The 24,227-nt window shown below is 42.1% G+C and overlaps 1 long non-coding RNA gene across 1 annotated transcript; it reads right to left on the reverse strand.

Moving 5' to 3' along the window:
• Positions 1–12,251: 12,251 nt before the first annotated feature.
• On the reverse strand, positions 12,252–16,335 carry LOC309526018. The gene is made up of 4 exons (XR_014216622.1): positions 16,226–16,335; positions 15,708–15,854; positions 12,788–12,913; positions 12,252–12,452 (listed from the first exon to the last, which is right to left on the reverse strand). It is a non-coding gene; the product is annotated as an uncharacterized lncRNA (long non-coding RNA).
• Positions 16,336–24,227: the final 7,892 nt, after the last annotated feature.

Consider the following 24,227-nt stretch of genomic DNA (forward strand, 5'->3'; position numbering starts at 1 on the left):
CAGACTGCTGCATTCTGAATCCTATTGTTCTAGGACCAATCAGACTGCTGCATTTTGGGTCCTATTGTTCTAGGACCAATCAGACTGCTGCAGTTTGGATCCTATTCAACTCAGTACATAACACCTATGCACAAGCCCCTCCACTTCTCCCAAAATATTACAAGTCCTGCAATGCAGAACTTTAGGGCTTAATACCACAGAATCCTTTCAAAAAAGGTTAAAGTTACATTGATCAGTTGTTTGAGAATGAGGGGCTAAATTCAGCACCTCTCCCCAATTTAACCAGCATTAACTAGTTGCATTTTCATGATTAGAAGTCCTGCAATGCAGAACGCCAGCCATTCTGTATTTCTTTTCAACAGCCAGCATTTGCCATTTTAATTTTTTTTAAAGAATCCTATCATTTTATGAGAACAAACATACTGTATTGACAAAAAAAAAGTTTTCTAAAAAGTTGGAACATTTTTTACTTGGGATTCTGGTGGTTAGGACAGTAATACAACACAGACATTTGTCTGTACAGCAGAAATGGATACTGAGAGAGTGTAATGGGAAACAGAGTTCAATACTGAGGTTGAAATCCTTGCAGAGTTTGCTTAGGTGAAGGCACTTCTGAATTCCAAGGGATTTACTGTCAGGAAAATAAGTATGGGATTGCAGCCTCAGTTCTTTAGAATCACAGTGATACAATCAGATGGAAAGGAGTCCATGTTTAAGAGCAATACCTCCGCAGCACCTAAGTACCTGGTGTGTAACATTCCTGCACAGATCACAATAGCAAATGATCCACTGTGGAATTTGCCCAGGACAAAAAGCTGCAGTGAAGAAATGAGTAGAAAAGAAAACTTGCCTTACTATTTAACTTTTGGTCTTGCAAAGACAACCTCTGCAGACCAGCAACAAATTCACAACAGATAAGAGGCTCCCCCCCCCCCAATGTTATAAACAAATAGCTTGAAAAGGCCCCTAAGCATTTGTTACTTCTCTTGCCTCTATAAATAATAGATCTTTCTAAACACAAGCTTCATTAAACCAGTTCCAAATGTTGACTAATGCTACTCTGACAATAGTAAGATGGGTTGTTTTTTTTAAACATGCTATATTTGGAGTAGAGAAATAACAATGGTTAGGATCCCCCCCCCCCAATTTTTCCTAAAAGCTCACACAGGTACAGTATCTTCTTTCCACCCCGTTATTCACCATACACCTGTGCAGCATCATCTCATTACCCACTCGGCAGCTGTAGATCATTTAAAACAGTTCAAAGTGCCACACAAGAGGCAAAGGGTTTAATTTTGAGGGGAAAACCAAAGAAGCAAAACAGAAGTTAACAAGAGAAAGTTAGGTAGCTTTGTATGGGGGGGGTGCATATGCTTTTTCTTTCTTTTTTTTCCTCCTGAAAAGAGATAATGACTTACACCTACCCCATATACAGTACACTTTTCAACCTGTTTGAAGTGTGATTCTAAATGCACTTTGCAAATTAAGTCTTGGCTTCCTTTGTTCTTCAATTACTGTAACTTGAAGATAAAAGCAATTTATATCCCACAAGAACAATAATGAAGCAATGGTCAAAAAAAAGCTAAAAGATCAAGTCTTTCAAACTAGGAAGAGCTGTCATAACACCTTGGTTCACTTGTCAGGTAGAGTACCAACTATGACATTCAGCAGAGCATGGCATTAAATTGGCTTGTAATCCATTGAACAGAGGCTCTGTACATATAAAGGCCAATTTAAAGTTTCTGTTCCTGTGTTTTTAAATTCCAGGGCGATTCCAAATGGGAGTTTATGGTGGAATTGGTGCTGCTCATGCAAGCAAGTTTTTTGTGATGCCCACACAGCATCATTAAGATGTCTGTGTGTGTGTGTGCGCGCGCATGCATGCTTTTCCATTTTATATCCAAATTTCTCTTCACTGCAGAAAACCCAATAAATAAAAATGACCCGCTATCCATCTGCAGTCACTGAGCTGTAGAAACACTATCTTCTCGGTAGTGGCACCCTCCCTGTGGAGCACCCTCCCTTCAGATGTTAAGGAGATAAAGAACTTCACAACTTTTAGAATATATCTGAAGGCAGCCCTGTATCAGGAGGTTTTTAATGTTTGATGTTTTAATATATGCTATAAACTGCCCAGAGTGGCTGGGGAACCCCAGTCGGATGGATGGGGTATTAATAATAATAATAATAATAATAATTATTATTATTATTATTATTATTATTATTATTATTATTATTATTATTATCAGCAGTCTCTCACACATGTGATGCTATTTCGGTGGGTGGCACTAACCCCACAACCCTGTTTATGTTATCTCCTCAGCTGAGCACAGCCTAGTCATTTTGTTTCCAGTGACCCAAACTATACAACTGTGCTAATTTCCAGCAACTGCTGCATGCTGAAAACACATTTGAATTTCAAAAATTTCAAAAATTGAATTTCAAAATTTCAAGGAGTATCTCAGTATCTCCATGGAGTACATGTTGTAGATTACATACCCCTCAACATTTCTCCAATGAAAATAGGGACATCCCATTCCATAATGATAATTTTAGTACTTGTACCCCACACATCTTACTGGGTTGCCCCAGCCACTCTGGGAGGCTTTCAACATATATAAAAACATAATAAAACATTAAATCTTCCCTTTTTAGTATTGCCTTCAGACGGCTCCAGGGTCAGATAACTCCAGACCCCCCCCCAACATTTTCCCAATGAAAACAGGGACATCCTACCATACCCTTCAATATTTCTCTGATGAAAATAGGGAAAGATGGACATTCTAGGATCAAATCAGAAACTGGGGTAGCTACTCTAAATCAGTGACACCCTTGGAAAATAGGGGCACTTGGAGGGTTTGAGATTACCTCAGAGATTTTTATTCACATGACACACAACAGGCCTTAAAAGGGGGTCTTGTGTAAACCTTAGGCATGTAAATATCACACAAGATGTTGGTATAAACCAGGGATTTTTTTCAGCCGGAACTCAGTTCCAGCGCCTCTCAGGTGGGAGCCATTGCCATTCTAAGAGAACAAGGAAGGCGTTCATTGTGAGTTCTAGCACCTCTTTATCTAGAAAAATAGTACTGGTATAAACAATTCTTTTCTAATTCTGCACAAGGCATTTTTGTGGGTATAATAGTCAAGAAGGAAAGGGTTATACCTTACCTCCCTGCATACTGTGGTTGAAATGAAAACTGCCCCCCAATTAGTAATGTGTGTTTTTTTAAAAAAAATAAGGTCTAGTGTGGCTCTGACTGTCTTTGAGTACATTCCTGGTGCTCAAAAGGCCAGCTGCTTCTGCTGGTGCAGTGTTCTTTAAGTGCTTCCTCACTTTACAACTGCAGCACTGCAGATGTTTGAAGGGTGTGGTGTGAGCTGAGACATCCTTTAGTTGTTTACAACTGCTTTCCCATCATATCTACCTTGAGCATCTGTCTGCCCCTCTCCCCCAAAGAGCATAATACTTATGAGGAGGAAGATGTTCTCTCATGGCTGTTTCTCATGTCACCAAAAAATGTATTCGCACACAAGATCCTCTGCAGGCCCTCTGCTTCTAATTTTAATGCCTGATCGAGAAAAAGGAAACAGCAAACAGGTATCAATTTGCTAGGAAATAATTGCATTTTAGGCTATCAGTTTGCTTAGATGTCAACCCAAGCAAGCTATTAACAGCACTAGTATTTGAGTGCCCTCAACAAATTTAAAAAACCTCAGTGGTATAAATGAAGGAAGGTGAATGAAAGAATAGAATACAGGATGGGAAATAATTTGCAATTAGACACTCTCCATTTAGTCTAACAGTACACAAAGACACACTGTGAGGAATTATTTCCAAGGCTTGTTCATTGCATTCATCTTTTATATCCTGCCTCTCTTATTCTCTCACCTAGGACGTTAAACACAGAGATTTGGCTGCCTTCCATTTCCATTACAGATTGGAGTAGCAGCCATGTAGGATACTTTGTTCAAAACAAGTACTTCATGTACCTGGCATTTGTGAAACAGAATCTCTGTACTTCCATGATACAAATCTATTATTGTTATTGAAATTAAAATGGATATCCCACCCTTTCCCTTAAAGGAGTCAGGGCGGCAAACACACACAGGGTTAAACAATTAAAACATCTTAAAAATATTCCAATACAGTTGCAAGCTTTATATCTGGTGCAGTAAAGATTCTCACTGATGAATTATATTGATCCCAAAGGAAGGAGAGCATAGATTATTTAGTTTTCATATCCATGAAACTTTAGTTTTCATATCCATGGTGTTTGACACTCAGCATACCCACCCACTCAATTCCTGCCATGAAATTAAATTTCGTTTGAATGCAATGTTTGTTTGGTAATTAAGATTGGCATTAAGATTATTTTCCCCATTTGCAGATTACACTGTGCATAAGAACCATTCAGACCTAATCACAGCATGGAATTTGATAAAGATAAATGATTCCCAATGAAGTTCCCTTAAATTTATGATAGGCAACAGAGGCCCTTCTCTTGGTGCTCCTGCTTTCAAAAGTGAGAGATTTGAGAGAGGGCCTCCTTAGTGGTAGCACTACTAATGGAATGCTGTCCCCAGAATAGTTCAGGAGGCACCAACATTACCATGAATTAGGAATCAGATCTAAACCTTATCCACCAGGACTTTTAATGAAGAACCTGTTATTTTGATCTTACCTCCTTCTTTTGTTCTGTTGCTTCTATGAGTATGTTGTTGACCTTTATTTTGATTTTGCTATTTTATATACACTTTGTGAGCAACTTTGGAGACTGTAATATTGTACAATTTGGGGGTAGCCATGATTATTTAAAGAGGTATGATACTGCTTTAAATGTTATGTGCATATGTGGCCTCAGTCTCCCCATCTGCAATATGGGTGGTGATGATGATGATACTACTACTAAAAATAATAATGATGGCTATCATCACAGGGTTGTAGTGAGGATTACAACTAGATAATGTATGGAAAGCAGTTTGAACACTTGAAAGTGCTATAAAAATGCTTACTACTTAATTGTGCAAACATTTCTGTGATATATCCAGAACTGGTGTTAAGTGTTAATGAGGAATAAAAGGTGACAGGTCAATGGATGTGGTACAGACTATTCCTCTTATGCACTTTTCAAGCAGTTGATTATAGGGGAAATTGGCAATCTGAGGCACCTTTAACATTTTCCCTCCCACAGCTTCCTTCACACTTGTTGACATCTATTAAAGCCATGGACTTTTTCTGATTGGGCAAATTTCTACTGGTAGTCTGTTCATTTCTAGCTCAGTTGCTATAATGATGACAAGAAAATTACAGTACTCCTAAGGCATGCATCGTGTGTGTGTGTGTGTGTGTGTGTGTGTGTGTGTGTGTGTGTGTATTCATTCCCCTTTAGGCCAGAGGTTTCCATACTTTCTACACTAATGTGCCATAGTTAGACTTCCTTCTCTCAAATTTTGCATTTAATTACATGAGAAAAGTCACAAAGGGCTGGGCTGCTGCTTTCATTTATGCAGCCCAAATACCGTATTTTTTGCTCTATAAGACTCACTTTTTCCCTCCTAAAAATTAAGGGGAAATGTGTGTGCATCTTATGGATCCAATGCAGGCTGCGCAGCTATCCCAGAAGCCAGAACAGCAAGAGGGACTGCTGCTTTCACTGTGCAGCGATCCCTCTTGCTGTTCTGGCTTCTGAGATTCAGAATATTTTTTTTCTTGTTTTCCTCCTCCAAAAACTAGGTGCGCCTTGTGGTCTGGTGCGTCTTATAAAGCGAAAAATACGGTAATTTGGGAATTTAAAAGGTGGCCCACATACACCTTCTCTGAAAATATCACGGTTTGCTAAAGAGTGGTGCCCTATCATCTTTCTTTCCCTGGACAGCCGGCGGGGGGGGGGGATTATGTCAAATATATGGTTCAATGACCTAACACAATTAACTACAGTTATATGGAGTTGAGATAACAGAGTATAGAACTGTAGAGTTGTAAGGGACCCTGAGGATCATCTAGTCCAACCCCCTGCAATGCAGCAATATGCAGCTGTCGCATGCAGGGATCAAGTCTGCAACCTTGGACAGTATCAACACCATGCTATAACCAACTGAGCTATTACAGATCATGGGTTAGATTTCAAGCCTTCTGTTTGGATTCTAATGACTTAGACTGGGGTCACAGGTGGCCTAATTTGGTCCCCAAGAAAATTTTCTCTTCCACCCCTTAAAGACCCTGGACGAGAGGTAGGCAGACAGGTATCTGAGGGGGATACAAATCACTCCTTTATTGGCTGTCAGATAGATTGTTTGATGAATGGGGAACCACTCTCCATGGCTGACCTGCACACATCAGGTGAGAAGGGGCTGTGTGTCCTGTGTGTGTATGCAAAAGTGTTCATGGGAGAGGGGCGGCCATGTACTCACCGCTGACTAGTAGCCCCTGGAGAGCTGGCCAAGGAAAAATGGGGCCCTTGCTGGTTTAGACTGTCTTGTACAGCTGTGCTTTTTCAGATGGTGGGTAAAGGGCTGCCTTCGCCCAATTTCAGGTGGACCTCAGTGTCACACTCCACACTTCCTGCCTGGTCTCCAGCTGAGCAAGGAAACCTCTCTTGACTGATATAAAGGCCTCCACCTCAGAAGAACAACCGAGTGTCAGGCAATGGTGTGGGAACTGGAGAACCTGTGTTTGTGTAGCCATGCAGGGGGTAGAAGGCAGAGAAGGTGGAACTGAGTGAAAGTGACTGGGAGATGGAGGGTATTTTGGTGGGGGATGGAAGGTCTGTGGCAAAGAATTCAATTATTTCAAAGGGGGGGTTAGAAATCAATTAAAAATTATGTCAGTAACTGCCAACTAACTGTGCCATTGAGTGAGGAAGCATGGCCATGCTCCAACCCCACCTGCTGCCATTTTGTGACTAGGGATCCTCCATAATTTTCAGCCCCCTCACGTGGCTCTGGAGGTCAAAAGCTGCACAGCAAAAAGCAAAGAAGTTTATCAAAACTATCCCCCACAACAAGAAAATCCAATGGAATAATTATTCATTAAAAACATTTCAGTGTCTGTTGTCCCTTTTTTTCTTCCTAACATTAATCCTAAACATACCAGTGGCGTAGCGTGGGTTGTCAGCACCCGGGGCAAGGCAAGTAATTTGCACCCCCTAACCCGTGGATTTGCGCCCCCTAACCCTAACCCCCATATGTTGCGCCCGGTCCGGCCGGCCCCCCCTGCACCCTCCACGCTACACCACTGAAACATACTTAACTTGGCAATAATAGCCCATTCACATAGCCATGGTTGCCATGTTGGTTTCATCATGGGGGGAAAAAAAATCAAGGGCATGTCCTTACCTGCTGTAAGCAATGGTGACAATGGGCACCTTTCTGTATCTTCCCTGCCCCTCTCCACATGGCCATTGGCAGAAAACACACACACACACACACAAAGAGAGAGAGAGAGAGAGAGAGAGAGAGAGAGAGAGAGAGGGGGGGGGGGAGAGATTGCAGTCATTAAATTCATCAGGAGATCTAAACAAAGCTCCCACATATACACCCCTCTGTACCTCTCTTTCCTTGCTGTGGCTCCAGCCCAGAAGTTGCATATTTGTATTCCTTTGGGGCAAACTGCTTTTATGGGCTGCACGGTAGGCAGAAAAAGCAACAGGTGTTTCCTGTTCACCTTTTAAACGTCTGACAATTCTTCTAAGAATAATGTTTCCTGTTAAAAGGTAGTGAACTTAGTCGCAACGTGCCTGGAGGCCGACTGATGTGTGCGTTAGAGAGAGAGAGAGGAGATGTGTGTGCATAGGGATATATAAATGACAGAACTCCTTATTCAGCTCTGCCCTTTCACACTGTTAAGGTTTCTCCAAATATATGAGGAAAGTTTCCTTATTTTGGCATCTATCAGTCTTACTTCTGCCTTGTTATCCTCTGGGATACTGGCACAGTAACAAAAAGGGTCAGCTTGAGAAAATGATCAGGGTTAATCACCAATTTAGCCTGGGCAATAGTTCTGGCTTTCTGAGAAGATGTTCAAACAGGTGGAGCAGTCACTGGCATTCAAGGCAGGGTGAATGATTATTATGGGAGGCAGTTTGAACAGAGAGGCCTTTTTTTTTCCTAAAGGCTAATACAGATTGGATGCCACCAATGAAAATTCCAAAGTAGAGCACAATGGCAGGGAATTTCCAATATACACATTCCTGAATTTTCTGAACATTCCCAAATCAATTTTTAAGATGTAATGTCATTTTCTAGTTGGTTTCTAATAAAAATAATAATAATTTATTATTTGTACCCTGCCCATCTGGCTGGGTTTCCCCAGCCACTCTGGGCAACTTCCAACAAAGATTAAAAATACATTAAAATGTCACACATTAAAAACTTCCCTGCCTTCAGATGTCAGATAATTGTTTATCTCTTTGACATCTGACCGGAGGGCATTCCACAGGCTGGGCACCACTACCGAGAAGACCCTCTGCCTGGTTCCCTGTAGCTTTGCTTCTCGCAGTGAGGGAACCCCCAGAAGGCCCTTGGTGCTGGACCTCAGAACAATGGGGGTGGAGGTCCAGAACAATGGGGATGGAGATGCTCCTTCAGGTATACTGGACCAAGGCCATTTAGGGCTTCAAAGGTCAACGCCAACATTTTGAATTGTGCTCAGAAGTGTACTAAGAGCCAGTGTAGGTCTTTCAGGACAGGTGTTATATGGTCTCGGCGACCACTTCCAGTCACCAGTCTAGCTGCCGCATTCTGGATTAGTTGTAGTTTCCGAGTCACCTTCAAAGGTAGCCCCACGTAGAGCGCATTGCAGTAGTCCAAGTGGGAGATAACTAGAGCATGCACCACTCTGGCAAGACAGTCCGCGGGCAGATAGGGTCTCAGCCTGTGTACCAGATGGAACTGGTAGACAGCTGCCCTGGATACAGAATTGACCTGCGCCTCTATGGACAGCTGTGAGTTCAAAATGACTCCCAGGCTGTGCACCTGGTACTTCAGGGGCACAGTTACCCCATTCAGGACCAGGGAGCCCTCCACACCAGTCCACCCTCTGTCCCCCAAGAACAGTACTTCTGTCTTGTCAGGATTCAACCTCAATCCATTAGCCGCCATCCATCCTCCAACTGCCTCCAGGCACTCACACAGGACGTTCACTGCCTTCAATTTAAAAGAGAGGTAGAGCTGGGTATCATCTTCATATTGATGGACTTCTTCCATCAATATTGATCTTCTTCTTCTTCTTCTTCTTCTTCTTCTTCTTCTCCTCCTCCTCCTCCTCCTCCTCCTCCTCCTCCTCCTCCTCCTCCTTTTGGTGATCCTGACCTAAACTTGGTGCCATGCTTCTCTGGACTGAACAAAGTAGGTAGGAACCTTTAGCTTCTTCAAAATACAACAACCATAGTTCAGCATTCTTTTTATAATAATAATAATAATAATAATTTATTATTTATACCCCACCCATCTGGCTGGGCCTCCCCAGCCACTCTGGGCGGCTTCCATAAAAACCAAAAATACAATAAAATATCACACGTTAAAAACTTCCCTGAACAGGGCTGCCTTAAGATGTCTCCTGAATGTCAGGTAGTTGTTTATCGCTTTGACATCTGCTGGAAGGGCGTTCCACAGGGCGGGCGCCACTACCGAGAAGGCCCTCTGCCTGGTTCCCTGTAGCTTTGCTTCTCGCAATGAGGGAACCGCCAGAAGGCCCTCGGCGCTGGACCTCAGCGTCCGGGCAGAATGATGGGGGTGGAGACGCTCCTTCAGGTATACTGGACCGAGGCCGTTTAGGGCTTTAAAGGTCAGCACCAACACTTTGAATTGTGCTCGGAAACGTACTGGGAGCCAATGCAGGTCTTTCAAGACCGGTGTTATATGGTCTCGGCGGCCGCTCCCAGTCACCAGTCTAGCTGCCGCATTCTGGATTAGTTGTAGTTTCCGAGTCACCTTCAAAGGTAGCCCCACGTAGAGTGCATTGCAGTAGTCCAAGCGGGAGATAACCAAAGCATGCACCACTCTGGTGAGACAGTCCGCAGGCAGATAGGGTCTCAGCCTACGTACCAGATGGAGCTGGTAAACAGCCGCCCTGGACACAGATTTAACCTGTGCCTCCATGGACAGCTGTGAGTCCAAAATGACTCCCAGGCTGCGCACCTGGTCCTTCAGGGGCACAGTTACCCCATTCAGGACCAGGGAATCCTCCACACCTGCCCGCCTCCTGTCCCCCAAAAACAGTACTTCTGTCTTGTCAGGATTCAACCTCAATCTGTTAGCCGCCATCCATCCTCCAACCGCCTCCAGACACTCACACAGGACCTTCACTGCCTTCACTGGTTCTGATTTAAAAGAGAGGTAGAGCTGGGTATCATCCGCATACTGATGAACACCCAGCCCAAACCTCCTGATGATCTCTCCCAGCGGCCGCATGTAGATGTTGAAAAGCATGGGGGAGAGGACAGAACCCTGAGGCACCCCACAAGTGAGAGCCCAGGGGTCTGAACACTCATCCCCCACCACCACTTTCTGAACACGGCCCAGGAGGAAGGAGCGGAACCACTGTATAACAGTGCCCCCAGCTCCCAGCCCCTCAAGACGGTCCAGAAGGTCGATGGTATCGAACGCCGCTGAGAGATCCAGCAGAACTAGGAAACAGCTCTCACCTTTGTCCCTAGCCCGCCGGAGATCACTGGTCAACCAGTGCGCCGGAGATCACTGGTCAACCAGTGCGACCAAGGCAGTTTCAGTCCCATGATGAGGCCTGAATCCCGACTGGAAGGGATCCAAATGGTCCGCTTCTTCCAGGCGTGCCTGGAGTTGTTCGGCAACCGCTCGCTCAATCACCTTGCCCAGGAATGGAAGATTTGAGACTGGGCGATAGTTGGCCATCGTGGCCGCATCTAAAGATGGTTTTTTAAGAAGCGGTTTAATAACCGCCTCTTTCAGCGGGTCTGGGAAGGCTCCCTCACGGAGGGAAGCATTCACCACCCCACGAAGCCCATCGCCCAGTCCTTCCCGGCTAGCTTTTATAAGCCAGGATGGGCAAGGATCCAGGAGACAGGTGGTTGGTTTCACTCGTCCAAGCAGCCTGTCCACATCCTCGGAGGTGGGACAGAATGTTATCGTTTGGAAGATCACCTTCATCTGATCATGTCAATGAATTTATATCAGCTCAAGGACAGGAACAACCAGGTACATAAAAAATGACTGAAATACTCCATTGTAATCATAGAATTGTAGACTTGGAAGGGATCTCAATGGTTATCTAAGCCAGGCCCCTGCAATGCAGGAATCTTTTGCCCAACGTGGGTCTCAAACACACGACCCTGAGATTAAAAGGCTCATGCTCTACTGACTGACCTAAAAGTTCATTAGCAGAGGGATGTACACAAGAAACCAAAAAAGGATGTAAAAACATCTCACTTTAATTCTGATTAATAATTTGTATGATTTTGAAACATTTTCCATTTTTTGCTATTGTGCCAAAATATTCTCATTTGCCAAGGACAAAAGGCTTCACCCTTCAGTTTCATTGAAAATTCACCTTCCATCAATTTACATTCCTGGCGGGAAATTCTATTATAGAATATTACAAGTACAACCAAAGAGAAAGACATATTTTCTCTCCAATGCATCATTCTTAGATTATGTTTCATACTTACTGCATCTGCATAGTGTTTTCTATTGATAAAATCCAAATATTTTGCATGATTACATGGCTGTTAACATTCATAGTGCCTCTGGCAACACTTCTAATTTAACAAAGTGAATTACTTTCTTTTTCTAATAATTCATCAGTGTGCTGTATATGAAGCAGAATATTTCTACCATGGTTGCCTAGCTGTTACTATGCTAAAGCATTAGCAATTCAATATATGCAGTTCCTTAAATTGTTACTCTGTTGGAGAGGAAAAAAACCCAGCTTTAAAAAAATAATTAGGCAAATGCCCATGTTCTCCGTCTCCAGACACATTCCAGCTGTTCACAATACAAATTTAGAGTGTAAAACTCCCATCTTTTAAAAGTCTCCAGAAAAACATAGCTGTAGCACTTTAAATGCAATATCTGTAATTGGCATTTTGATGAGAATTAATAAGGCAGTAAATTTTTGTTAATGAGATACCTGGTTCATTGCTAAAATACAAATTTGTTGCATTTTATTATGCTTTTCTGTATCAGCTAGCATAGCACATGGAAGAAATCTTGGGAGAAAGCCATTTTTCTCTCAAAATAGATGGAATTTGATCATCAGTATTACCAGCCTCCCACATAGAGAACACAACACAGCTTACTCCTGGCACCTCTGCATCAAAGGATCTTGCCATGTTTTGATGTTGTTGACAGTACAGTTTTCATTTTCGAAGCACCACTGGTAGTTTTTCCGGAGGACAGCACTATGGATCACCTTATAAATCAATAGACAGTTTTCAGTCATCCATGTTTCATTCACTTCTTCAAATTCATCTTTCCTGTAATATGTATGTCAAGAAAGCCATGTTGGTTGACATCAAAGACTAATCTGAGGATTTAATTCATGCATGCATTTTGGTTGGGTTTTTTTAATGATACTATCATTCAGCCAAAGCAAAGCAATTCAACTTAAAACACTAAACTTCAAGGCAAACAGATCTTGAAATGGCACACACATACATACAGACATGGAACAAAACACAGCAAGACACCTTACGAAATGAGACTTTTAATGGCTTTCCTGAAAGATCTGGTCTAGCCAGGTCCTCTAAATCCATTTTTCCCTAGAGTGCTATCATGGAAAAGGCCCTTATCTTCTCTGTCATAAGCCTACCTTCTGAATATAGTGGCATCTCTCACCCTCTCTAAGCCTTGCTGACAGGAGAAGGTGCTTCCTCCAGAATTATGTTTCAGAAGAAGTAAAACAGGGAATTCTCATTTTCTCTGGATTTGTATGTAGCTTTGTCTGTGTTGGTTGGTGGAAAAAAGGTATATATACATATATATATATATATATATATATATATATATATATATATATATTTGCTTTCGTAGATTTTCACGGGTACAGGAATGCAGGTTTTGGTGTCTTCGGGTGTCTTCCCGTGTAAGAGTCGGGGTGTCTGGGCGACGTTTCGACGAGGTCTCACTCGTCATCTTCAGGCTGGTGCTTTCGGCTTCTTGTTATATATAGCCAATGCAATTCTGGGCTGCATCAAGGGAAGTAATAGTGCCACTGTATTCTGCTCTGGTCAGACCTCACCTGGAGTACTGGGTCCAGTTCTGGGCACCACAGTTCAAGAAGGACACTGACAAACTGGAACGTGTCCAGAGGAGGGCAACCAAAATGGTCAAAGGCCTGGAAACGATGCCTTATGAGGAACGGCTAAGGGAGCTGGGCATGTTTAGCCTGGAGAAGAGGAGGTTAAGAGGTGATATGATAGCCATGTTCAAATATATAAAAGGATGTCATATAGAGGAGGGAGAAAGGTTGTTTTCTGCTGCTCCAGAGAAGTGGACACGGAGCAATGGATCCAAACTACAAGAAAGAAGATTCCACCTAAGCATTAGGAAGAACTTCCTGACAGTAAGAGCTGTTCGACAGTGGAATTTGCTGCCAAGGAGTGTGGTGGAGTCTCCTACTTTGGAGGTCTTTAAGCAGAGGCTTGACAACCATATGTCAGGAGTGCTCTGATGGTGTTTCCTGCTTGGCAGGGGGTTGGACTCGATGGCCCTTGTGGTCTATTCCAACTCTATGATTCTATGATTCTATATTCTCCACAAAGGCTATAATAATTATTGTTGTCTCTGTGTGCATTAGAACTCTCTGACATCTCTGCTTGAGATGCAATCATAGGAGAATATACTGGCAATGTTACAACATCATGACAATCAGTTGCTATAAATGTGCAACCACAGATAACAGTGTTCACTAAGGTCAGGAAAACATGAGACAGAAAAGGATCACCCAGTTTAAGCAAACAGCACCTTTGGCAGGCCTCAGCTTGACGATAGTTCAAGCGTTTGATAGTTTGTATGCTGCAAAAATTTATAGAAGCAATCCCTTAGGGTGTTTTTTATATATAAGTCATATGGGTGTGGCTCTGACTAAAACCTCCCTCGTCCATGATCTGATTGTGGATGAGGAGGCTGATCTGATCTGTATCACTGAGACCTGGGTAGGAGAGGAAGGATAGAGACATCTTACTCAGCTGTGGCCACCTGGGTATTCAGTGCAGTGTCAGGTCAGGCTTGAGAGTCAAGAAGGGGGAGTTGCTGCGGTCTTTACAATCTCTCTCTCTCTCTCTCTCTCGGCTAGGTTGGGGCAAGGTGGTTTGAGCATATAATGCCAATCCTGTCCTGACTTCACTGGCTGACAGTTAGTTTCTAGGCCCAATTCAAAGTGCTGGTTTTGACCTATAAAGCTTTAGTTAATTTGAATCATGAAGGTCCTTCTTCGTATGCCTCCTCTGCAAGAGGTCCAGAGAATGGGTCTTTTCTGCAGTGGCTCCCCATTTGTGGAATGATCTCCCCAGGGCGACTCACCTGGATCTTTCATTACATGTCTTTATGTGCCAGGGAAAAGCATGTCTCTTCTTTCAGGCCTTTATTTTGCTTTGGATATATACTGAATGTGTTACTTTTGTTATAAGAATTCCAAGGTCTCAGATACAGAATAAATGTTCATAAATGAACAAGGCAAACACACATACATAAGTATATAAACCACAAGTCTGTAATATTACAGGAGAGCAATCCTGAAACCATTTTGACTCTCCCAAATTGACCTCAAATATTTCTCTTCAAGGAGGAAGGAAATGGGAAAAGCTTTCCAATTGTTATTGGACTGTAGGGGCTTATACCTTCCTGCAAATGCAGGCTGGCAAGTATAAGCTGAGCAAATTATCAATATGTGTAAGAGATTCAGTAACTAAAATATTTACCATCTCAAAGGAATGGCCAAGCTACCCAGAAAATGCAATCAAGTAAGGCATTATCAGGTACCCTGGCAGACAGGAGAGAAGCAACGCTCTCAAATTTCTGCTGGAGACCGCCTCCTTCTGTGATGTATGTATGATGTTTTGGTGGGTGGTCTTGAGCTACAGGGTGGACAATTTCAAAAGTCTTTATGGGGGCTTGTGCACCATTGTTCAGGGTCTCTCCGACTCCTTACAAGGAGGGAAGCGAACTCTGTTGTAACAGAAAAATAAAGATCTGCCTTGCTCCATAGATCTTGCCTCCATCCATCCATCTGGACTTTGGGGACTCAGTCCCTTGGGGAATTAGGCAGCAAAAGCCAAACCCACCTTTTTTTCCTATAACACTTTCTTCAGTAATGTTTTATTCTGGATTGTTTTATTTGATGTTTTATGTAGCTTATGAGAGCTTTTTCTTTAAAATATAAGCATATAAAAATTATTATTATTACTGCTACTGAAAATGACCAGTCTTCCCATCACTGCATTATTCCCATGAGAGCATGAAAATATATTCAACACACAGGTAATTCCACCCCCACCCCACCCTACCCCTCTGTCATGGTATACTTTATATTCTTCATCATTGTTGCAAACCATATTTACACAATATATAGTTGTATAACTAATCAAGGATACATGTTTCTTCCTTGTGAAATACACAATTAATTTCTGAACATTTTTAGTTCACCTTCACACTTTTCCCTCCATTCATTATCCGCCATGCGTTTGCTCTAATTATTGAGAATGGTTGGGAAGGGTGAGAGAGTCACTCACATATCACATTTTGCTCGCCATCTTTCTTCATGCCCGTCTGATTTAGTTACACTTGGTCAGGCTTTTTTGGCTGCCCTTTGAACCACAGTGAATAACTCACAGCCTCAAGGAAGGCATGTTTCAGAACAAAGGAGCTGTGGTGCCACCCTGAGGTAAAAAAAATAAATAGTGGAAATGCACATCAAGGCAAATCTTTGAAGGGAAAGGTGGGGAAGAATCCTGACCTTTTAAAAGACAGGCGAATAAAGCACACAATAGCAAGGTAGGGGATAATCTAGTCAATGAGTCAACCAATTGGTATTCCTTTCAACAAATTGACTGTATCAGAGACATAAAGAGTATTGTGGGTGTTTTTCAAAAAAACAAAACCCAAAGAAGCTGTCTAGGGCGCGCTGAATCTTAGAAGCTCCCCCTTTGCTCATTTTCCTGGTTCAGATGTTTGGTTTCTAAGATATAGAGTAGATAAGGGGACTCCTGTGTCCCCCTGCGCATGAAAAAGCAGTTTGGAGAAAAATTACCAGAAGGGAGTTAAGCAGCTACTCTGCACTCACTGTTCTTTTAGTCACATGCAGACCGCTTCAGAATGCTTTGGATTAAAAACAGAAAGGAAGAGGGGTAGAATCGCATAGCTCTGCTTAACATGTAGTTTAAGCTTTCATGCCCTACTAGAACAGAGGCAATCTCCTGCCATGGGAATGTATGTGACTTCATAAACACAGTGGTGCTCCATCACACATTGCTGTTTTGTGTAATATGATCTTGAGAACAAAGTTCCAGTCCTCCTAAAGTAGGTTATAACTACAGCAAATCAGCAGGTTCTGTAACAAAACTTTTGTACTAGAAGAATCAATGTTAGCTGTGAATCAACACTCTGCTTTATGTGGATGTGCATTCACTTGTACTGAGTTCAAAGGAATTTAAATTTTTGCAGCTGTTCCTAAACTTGATATCATATTTTGCTGCTGCCAACCCAGCTACAGAGGTACCTCAGGTTAAGAACTTAATTCGTTCTGGAGGTCCATTCTTAACCTGAAACTGTTCTTAACCTGAGGTACCACTTTAGCTAATGGGGCCTCCCGCTGCCACCGCACGATTTCTGTTCTCATCCTGAAGCAAAGTTCTTAACCCGAGGTAATATTTCTGGAGTCTGTAACCTGAAGCATCTATAACCTGAAGTGTCTATAACCTGAGGTACCACTGTATTTGCTTTCAATTCAGGGGCTCCAACATGCCAAAGATACTCTTCTGCCTACAAATGTTTTCCCCATTCACTTGAGCAGAAGGCAGCCTTGATACCCATTCACATGCAGGTGATACCCATTCACACAGTATCGTTTCTGCCACAGCTCTTTATTACAGGAACATTTGAAGAGGTCTTTCACTCTGAAAGCCTGAGCACGCAGGTATTCACAGCAAGCATGCAAGAATACAAATTTTTGAACTGAAAAGAGTATGAGAAAGGGTTGAGCAAACCATGCATACTCTCATTCCCCCCAGCTGTAGCCTGCTCTGGATTATGAATGAGCATGCCTCTGAAAACCATTTAACACACACACACACACACACCCTCCTGAGCAAGATCCGTGATCTTCAGAGTCACTGCGTGGAGCTGCTTACAAACACCAACAGCAACAACTAACTACAGGACATACTGTTCACAAATTTCCCACATCATTGCCAACACTGTGTTTTTGTACAGCATTTTAGGAACGTGTTTTGTTCACCTACCACTTTTCATTATTATTGATTGGCTGGGCTTACATCCTATTCCTTCTTTTAGAAATCTCATTGTGGGGCTCCATGGTCTTCTATCCAGCTGCTTATCCACTTCAGCAGGTCCACCCAAATACATTTCGGTACCTGAGGCAAACCACAAAATGGTGTCCTCCTCCCCACCCTGAAAGAAGGGGTGAGTGAAGATCTACACCAGGAACAAGGGGAGAATAAAGATCTGCTGCCCCAGGCCATTTATCTTCAAAGGCTGCTTGCCACAACAGTCCTGCTTTTAATTTGAAGATCCTTTAAATGGCCAATTCTGCCATTTTTAGCCCACGCTGAGGAGAATTTTAATGTGAGAAGTTAGCCCAGCAATGGAGCCAACAAAATACTAGCTATAGTGATAGTATTCCAACTCCATTTTGAAACAAGTTAAGAAACACCAACGCAAACAAGCTATCCCAGCAGAAACCAGATTTATGTCTCTCACCTCTGTCAGGTTTAATTATCTTGATGCTATTTAGAATAAAACCCCATTGGGATGGGATCGACTGCTCTCTATTGGGAGCCTATTGCTATTTTAGCTGTTGTTCACTTCTTGCTGAGTGCAAATTACGGGAAGAACAATAATGTTATCCCACATGCTGGACCCCTGACTCATGGTACACTGCTCGGAGTTCCACACTTCAGCAGTTTGCAATTGATTAAAGCATTGAACACCGGCTGCTTTCCAAACTAATTAAAAAAGGGTTCCAGGGCCCAGGAGTGTTTGCATATTATTGAGGAGAATAGGTGGGCTCCATAATAAACAAATACATGAATAAATAAAAGGTGTTCAGAAAAACATTCCACCCATGGGAGAGAACTGTACTTTGAGCACAGCAGATCAGAAACCCACCCATAAAGCTCCTGTATTATTTTAAGCTGTAGCTCCCCCCTCCCCATGGTGTACCCTGTAAAAGGACCCACAACTAAGCAACACTGCTATATGGCCTATTATGGGACGTATATTTTTGTTCCTCATCTCTTCAAGGGGTTAAAATATCTGTTTTTTGACGTCTTCCCACTTCCTGCTGCTGAAAAAAGGGGGGGGGGTGTTTTCTCAGAGATTGTTATCACTTCCTTAATGGAAAAATGAGGTGTCAAACTCTATTTTTATCACTTCATATGTTAGCAAGACACAATGGGCAACATTTTACATTTTGTTGTTATTCACTTAATGGCCATAGGGCAACAGAAATCTTCATGTTTACTTTCCTTCCAAACACATTCAAAAAATACCACCCACACTCTATATGGTGTTTAGTCACATTAATCTCTAAGTGTACAAAAACTCAATACCATAAAAATGAAATGCCTGGTGGAACGAAACAAAAAAAGTCTTCTTTAGGTGCTGAAGGCTGAAGAGCAAGGGGTCTGTCTGACCTCCACTGGAGATGAGTTCCATAAAACTGGGCGCACAATACTGAATGCAAAGCCTCTGGTGGATACAATTTACACGCCATAATTTTAAAAAGAATAATAAGCCAACCAATAAAAAACAAATATTAGAATATAAAAAAGTTTTCTTTCCCATTGTCCCAAGTGGCATTTCTATACTATGGTTACCAGACATCCCCGTTTCCTGGGGACACTCCCCAGATTTATAAATCTGTCCCTGGGGGAAAAATCCATCCCCGGAATGTCCCCAGATTTCATTTAATGTCCCCGGATTTATATTTTAAGTGTTGTAGATTTATTAGTAGGGAATGAATGTTGTGTGATTGGTTCAGCGGCACAAGACACATCATATGGGGACTTCCAGTGAGGCAAAATGGCGGGCGCCGCAGCAGCGAGCAGCTCCTGAAGCCAGCCAAAGCCAACTGCACTAGCAGGCTGGCTCTGGGCTGCTGAGACTGCTGCTGACACACACACACCCCTGTGACCCAAATCGAGCCAGGAGCGAGAGTACCCGGCCGACTGCCCAGCGGTGCTCCGGAGCCAGTAAAAACCCTGGAGCCGATGCAGGGAGAAGGAGGAGAGGAGAAGGAGATGAAAAAGAGAGAAAGAGGAGGGAGAAAAAAGACGGGAGCCCTGACCTTCCTGCGCCGCTACTGCTGCTGCTGAGGAGGAGAGGTAAGAGAGCACTGGGAGGGCAAGGACACATGGCCCACTCCATGGCGGCTAGCGCTCCAAGAGAGCAGGCCAGAGCCCAGACGAAAGCCATGTGACAGAGGAGACTACAGGAGAGAAGATATTACTTCTTAATTTAAAAAAAATTAATAACTTTCCCCCCTCTTCCTCCCTCCCCCCCCCCAAAGTTTCCCTGGATTCTTTGAAAAAAATCTTGTAACCTTATTCTATACTGTCTTCTGCATTGAGTCTCAGGTCAATGAGTGTACAACAATTTATAAAAAGCAGGAGCAAAAATGTGAAGCTAATGTCCGGAAAACTTTTTCCAGCTGGGTTCACGATTCGCTTGTGTATTCACTCACAGGGTTGGGTTTTAGGTATTTTTGTTGTTGTTGTGGGTCCCCCCCCCTTTTATCATGACAGAAGCAAGGAAGAAAGTGGCAAGATTCTGTACTCCTTCTAATACAGATTACATTCAGAAAACTGAGCGAGTACTGGTGCCTATATTCAACAAAATTGTTGCGCTAGTGCAAGCCAGTGCAACGACACCTGTAAGCACAATGGGGCTTTCCCCCTCCAGTCTCTCCTCACACGCCCCCATAGCCCCCCAAAACTGCACTGGAGGATCAGGAGAACCCCCAGAACAATAAACCAAGGGAGGAGAGGGGAAATAGTTCCACTGGACAAGGAAAAATGCTTGCACTGACAGAACAATCTATTGAGTGGTATGCTGAATACAGCCCTTACCCCTTTTCTATAGTTAATGTCAAGCATGTGCTCCTATGTATGTTTTTGTGTCATTCTTGTTCTCATTTACATGACAAGAAAGCGACAATAAGCAAAATTATAAACCAATTGACTGCTTTGCAAATTTCTGAAGTATAGTAAAATAGTGGCACCCACTGGCCGAATGGTACCATAATTTTCAAAGTGTTTCCTAGACATTAAGAACAGCTAATGGAAGCTCTCAAAAAATGATCTGCTCATTTGTGAAACCATGCAGAACATGTTTAAGGAAGTCTAAGTACACATCATTTTAACAATCAGCACCCATAAAGAAGCATTTTTTGTTCACCCTTAAGGAACATTGGCCAGTCATTCTGGTGCATACGTAACAATCCTTCGTTCAAATTCTAAACTGAGCCAGCATTTTCAAAAGGCAAATCCATGGTAGCAATCATATAAACAGTATTTTATAGGATTTCTACAGCTATAGAAATAGAAACTTGTTCTCTCTCTCTCTCTCTCTCTCTCTCTCTGTGTGTGTGTGTGTGTGTGTGTGTGTTTAAGATGAGGTTCATATATTTGGACAGATATAAAGTATTCTGCACTCAGAGTCAGACTTGCAGCATTATTCCAATGATGGAACTGTGTTGGCCCACTGATTATAGATTAAAAAGTTATGAAGCAATCTGAGTTCTGTTTTGTCCATCTGTAACAAGCAAAATAAAATATAGCTTCTCTCAGTTCACTAAAATCTCATGTTTGCTTTTAGGTTGGTTTCAAATAATTCTACTTTATCCTCCATCCACATATCAACATTTCCTGTGTATTGAATTGGGGGAAACAGTGGAGGTGGGTACAAGCTGATTAGATTTCTTCCTGCAGGCACCTAAATAATAGCCACCTTATCCCCACAGCCCTCCACAAGGAATATCCATTCCAGAATTGATATTCACTATGAACAAGTTTTATAAAAGAACAATTTGTGCATGTAAATCCCATGTGCAGCTCCCAAAAGGTCAAAGTAATACTTCTGTGTCAAGAAAGCAAATGACTAATTCTAGTGCAGAGCGTCTTTGGAAAGCTCTTTTGTACAAAGAGCAAGCAGCACTCTTGCCATTATTCAAGTTATTAAGAAAACCAGATCCCATCAGCAAAAGTCTGAGTGCCACAATTCTACTGAAATCCAGTGAAGAGGTGGCCATAGCCTTGGGTAATTGAAGTCAATGGTTTGGCTCACGAGAAGAAGCAGTCGCATGTTCCATCAGTATCACAATGGTGACATTTTAGCCATGTCAACTGCCTTGAAGAAGTGTGACACCTTAGTGCCAGGAATGAACATTTCACAATTTTTTCAGTGAGGTCTCAGTTCTTAGCTTGAGCCTCTGCCACATGGGTGGGTAAGTTATCCTGGTTCACCTTCTGATATGATTTATGAGAATAAGCAGTGTCCACCATGAGCCAATGAATCATTCTTGAATCTAAAGTTGCCTGCATTCTCATGGGCATCCATTATTAAATAGGCATGCTACCTATTTTCTCATTGTTTCATTAGGCTAATTGACTATTTGTCTACTATACAATTGGCCGTACCTCTGTTATGGAAGCAGCCTCTCACCAAATAATACAGCACAAACAACTTCCCATGGATATTTGGCTGGTCTTTTTTGGAAACAGATTACTAGTTTAGTTAGATCCTTTGGCTGATCCAGCAGAACAGTTCTTATATTCTTTCTTTCTGAACTTCCCAAAAGATATCTTTGGGGAGAACATTGAACTAGATCAGCCTTCCCATTCTGGTGCCTCCAGATTTGGCCCACAGCTCCCATTATTCCTGACCATTGGCTCTGCTGGCTGAGGCTGGTGGGAATTGTAGTGCAAAACATCTGGAGGGCAACAATTTGGGCAAGACTGAACTAGATGAACCCCAGCCTTATCCAAGGATATTATGAAGCTTTTGATAATATGTAAAATAAAACCAACAGACAATCAGTAACAAGCTCTCTCGTAGTCATTAAAAACACTGCCTGGTTGCTATTCACAGCAGTATCTGCTCCTCAGATGTCCAAGTGCCACAGCTCAAAAATGTTTTATTTAGTCTTTGCTCTTGAGACACATCTCTCAGCTCATTTATCATTTCATTAATGTGCCATGCATTTGAGATGGTGGATATGAAATTAATCCCATTACGCTGTGCGAGGGAGAATTCAAGGGTTCTCATTTCTTACACTCTTTAGAGCACGTATTCAATGGAACTTCCTTTTATAAATTAAAATAATATGCTGTTCTAAAACTTTAATTAACTGTATTTGTACAGCATCTCAATTTCATCATAAAATTTAATGTTTAATGTTCACCTGCCTTTCCAGGAATGAGATGGATGAAATAGCTTCTGATTAATTTTTCCATTAGTTCCTAGTTAATTTGAATCATGAAGGCAAGTGAGAGAGGAAATGTATTTGATGACCCCACCTGAGATGATGAATTGCTTTCTAGATACCTTCCAGGGCTACCTTCCCTTTTTCTATACTTTCTACCAGCAGAAAAAAAGGGTCAGAGAATATAAACATTAGTTTCTCTCTGATCTACAGATTATACATAGCCATTGCTATTGTGGGATGTGGGTGGCGCTGTGGGTTAAACCACAGAGTCTAGGGCTTGCTGATCTGAAGGTCAGCGGTTCAAATCCTGGCCCTCCTTCCAAATTTAGACTGGAAATTTACAAGAGGCAGGACCTGTTTTACTTATTTTATGCAATAAAGAATCATGTACATTGGTTGCACTAATAAATAATATCAGCAACAACAACAATAATTGCAAATGACTAATTAAAAGACTGCAGAGCTTTAGACTCGTGGGTCTTCATTTGTTTATCTGCAATAAACAAGGTAAGTACTGCAACTGAAAACTGAAGAATTAGTTTTGGTGTTCTCCCTAAAGTGTATTGTATGGATTATTGGTCTTGGAGTCCTGGGTGGGTTTTTAAAACTGCTTTAATTGTCTCTTCACATTAGGTAACCTGCCCTTGGACCTTCCGGTACAAGGATGATGGTGATGATTATTAGTTTTAGAGCTTGAAAGCCAAAAAGTGCAATTGAGGGGGCAGAATGAAGTCTTGGAAAAGTTAAAGACAAAAAGTAAAGGTGACTACAGAGTTCTTCAAAGCAGCAACTATTTTAGAACGCTGTGACCTCATTTTCATTCTGATTAGGGATAATATAACCAGAGTGTGTATACTTGGTGAACTGGAAAATAGAGGGAAATTAAATAACTTGAGGATTCATGCTGCTCTTGAGGGTCCCATCAGACTACTGTGTAGTCTTTTTGTTCCTAATGAAAAATAGAAAGTGTATAGAGCTATCTTTGGCAAATATATATTTTAGAGATGACCAAAGGCTCTTTGTGAAACTGGGTTGTGATGCTCAGTCTTTCCTTCCTATTGCTTGGTTTCTTTCAATCCTGAAATGAAATCCACCCCACCACCCCAATCATCACTTTTTTTGCACATTAAACCTATTGGAAGAGAAAGTTCCAAATATTAAAACTCAAGAAATGTTAAGATTTGTCATCATGTTAAATAATTATAAATTTTATTTCATCTACAGTTGGGGCTAAGAGAGAGGCAGACAGTTACTGGGCACCATAACCTATTTAAAGAAGGAAGTGTATGTGGTGGCCTAACTTTCTATCCACTAGGCTCCACTAGCTCAGGCATACATTTGACTGAATCCTTTTCCTGAAGATTGTTTCATTTGTTAGCTGGCTGTGACTGATACTTTGCCTTAGGTACCAGAAGAGCTGTAAAATGATTCATCTAAATATCAACTATACACAAATCCGGCATGTCACTGAATTATACAAGGAAGGGTTCATCCCAGGACCTTGTGAGGCTAGACTGTGCCATGCAGTGCGGAACCCTCTGAGATGGTCAGCTACCAAGGGTACATCAAGTCTTTATGAAGACAATCA

Source organism: Podarcis vaucheri (assembly GCF_965113315.1).
Source record: "Podarcis vaucheri genome assembly, chromosome: 2".
Classification (NCBI taxonomy): Eukaryota; Metazoa; Chordata; class Lepidosauria; order Squamata; family Lacertidae; genus Podarcis; species Podarcis vaucheri.